The 2,143-nt window shown below is 47.4% G+C and overlaps 1 pseudogene; it reads right to left on the bottom strand.

Annotated features, from left to right (window-relative positions):
- Positions 1–1,714: 1,714 nt before the first annotated feature.
- LOC136601093 (U2 spliceosomal RNA) lies at positions 1,715–1,842 on the bottom strand (annotated as a pseudogene).
- Between the last annotated feature and the right edge of the window lie 301 nt (positions 1,843–2,143).

Raw genomic sequence — 2,143 nt, 5'->3', positions numbered from 1 at the left:
AGAAGTTACAGCAGCACTACGAGAGGCGCACATCAAGTATAGATGGGGATTCCCAACCAAACTACTGATCTCAAAAAATGGAACCATCCAGGTTGCCACCTCGCCAGAAGAAGGCGTCTCGTTCCTGAAACAATGGGGGATACCTATCCTTCAGAAGCCTCTGAGGACGGCGGTAGAATCTCCTACAAGAATCGAACAAGACTGGAAAACATCAGATAAGCATGGCAGACACGCATAAATTGATGTTGTAAAGGGTCTTGAACCCATAGTTATATTTCTCCTTTACGGAGCCTAAAGTGGATGGTTTAAAATGCCACCCCTACCTAAGGTTCATTCATCCAGTGCAGATAGGCGCTGGATGAACAATATTTTGATTTTGTTAACTGTTAATGATGTTTTTTTTCCTTATGTCAAATATAGTTATAAAAGGTTCAGTAGGAGGCCACTTCCCTACCCCCCCCCCCCACCATACTTAATATGAAAAAACACAACGACTCCCCAGCGTATAAACCACCTACCAGTTATGCCCATTAGCATCACATCCCTAAATGTAAAAGGCCTGAACAGCCCCTATAAACGTAGCATGATTTGGAGACAGGCTCTTAAGTCCCACTCAGACATCTTCCTCGCCCAAGAGACACACTTCCTGAGAGATAAACACCCCCCCTGCAACCACCCTAAATTTCCAAACATTTTCCTGGCATCAAATGAAGGAAAAAAAAAGAAAGGCGTAATGATAGCCATTAGCCGGAACGTTACATTTTCCCAAAAAAACGTATACGTGGACCCAGGCGGGCGATTTCTAATATTAGTCTGCGTAATTAACGCCACCACCTACACTCTAGTAAATGTCTACTTCCCATTTAAAAGGCAGGCCAAATTCTTCAAACATGTTCTTTCCGAAGTGGCTAAAATTCGAGAGGGGAATTTGGTGATCGGAGGAGATCTAAACTCAGTGGTGGACCCTACCTTGGACTCCACCGCGAGCGGCAGGGGCATGTCACCCATTGTCCCAATCATACACTCAGAAGAATTATACGACGTGTGGAGGTGCATGCATGGATCGTAGAGGGACTACACGTTTCTCTCCGCGCCACATGCATCTTATTCTAGGATAGATATGTTCCTGCTGCCGCGGGCAGGCCTCGAGGGGGTTTTACAGGCGGATATTGGAACAATATCATGGTCTGACCACGCCCCCATATCCTTAACGCTCCAAGAGAGCCCATTTCAATAAATGGCGGCATGGTTGCGTGTTTTTTTGCGCTTGCAAATGTGCTTGATTCGTGCTAACAAAAGTACAGTAAGGGCCGCTTCACACAAACATATTTGTTTCAATGGATGCCTTCAGAATTCTCTTTACTCACACATTTCGCATGCGTGCAAAACCTCACCATGCTCTATTTTTGTGCACATTTGCGCACCAAGGGTCCCTGTACAAGTCTATGGGAAGTGTGCACGTAACCGATTCCTATCTCCAAAAAAAGTTATAATAAACAGCGATAAAGTCTTATAAACTCCAAAATGGTACAAATAAAAACTACAGGACATCACGCAAAAACACGAGCCATCGCACAAGTATCATGCGATACTTCCGCCATGTATCACGTGGACATGAGGCCTAAATCTAAGTGCTTGGTTGTTAGCAGCCGCAGCTGCGCTGCACCTCTTGCTCATCAGTTTTTTTTCCTGCTTTTGGAAACTGCTGTAGGAAAGGGGGTGCACCAGTACTGGAGGTACTGCAATACCAGGTCAATGTGCGGAGTGGACAGAGCAAGCACTTTTTCCAGCTCCCTGTTCTAAAAATCCATTTAATATATGATCCCCAGATAGGGGACGTATCAGATGCAACACGCTCAGCCAGCACTCCGGGCACACCCACAATGCACTGAGGGAGCCGGAAGACCTTTGCATAGCCCCGCCCAACGCCTTCTCAACCAGGGTGAGCCGTCCCCGCGGGAGACCCGCGCCTGAATGGAGCATGTCCGGATTTTTTCCTGCACGCGGGACCCGCGCCTGCAGGGAAAAATGACATCCGCAGGTATTTTACTACCTGCAGGTGTCTAATGCATCCATATCCATTGCATAGCGCCGATCGCAATGTCGGGGGTGGGGGGGTCCGAACAGCCCGGGATGACAGCTC

Source organism: Eleutherodactylus coqui, unplaced genomic scaffold (genome assembly GCF_035609145.1).
Source record: "Eleutherodactylus coqui strain aEleCoq1 unplaced genomic scaffold, aEleCoq1.hap1 HAP1_SCAFFOLD_30, whole genome shotgun sequence".
NCBI lineage: Eukaryota > Metazoa > Chordata > Amphibia > Anura > Eleutherodactylidae > Eleutherodactylus > Eleutherodactylus coqui.
The sequence above is the reverse complement of the archived record's forward strand: the minus strand, read 5'-3'. Positions and strand labels throughout refer to the sequence as shown.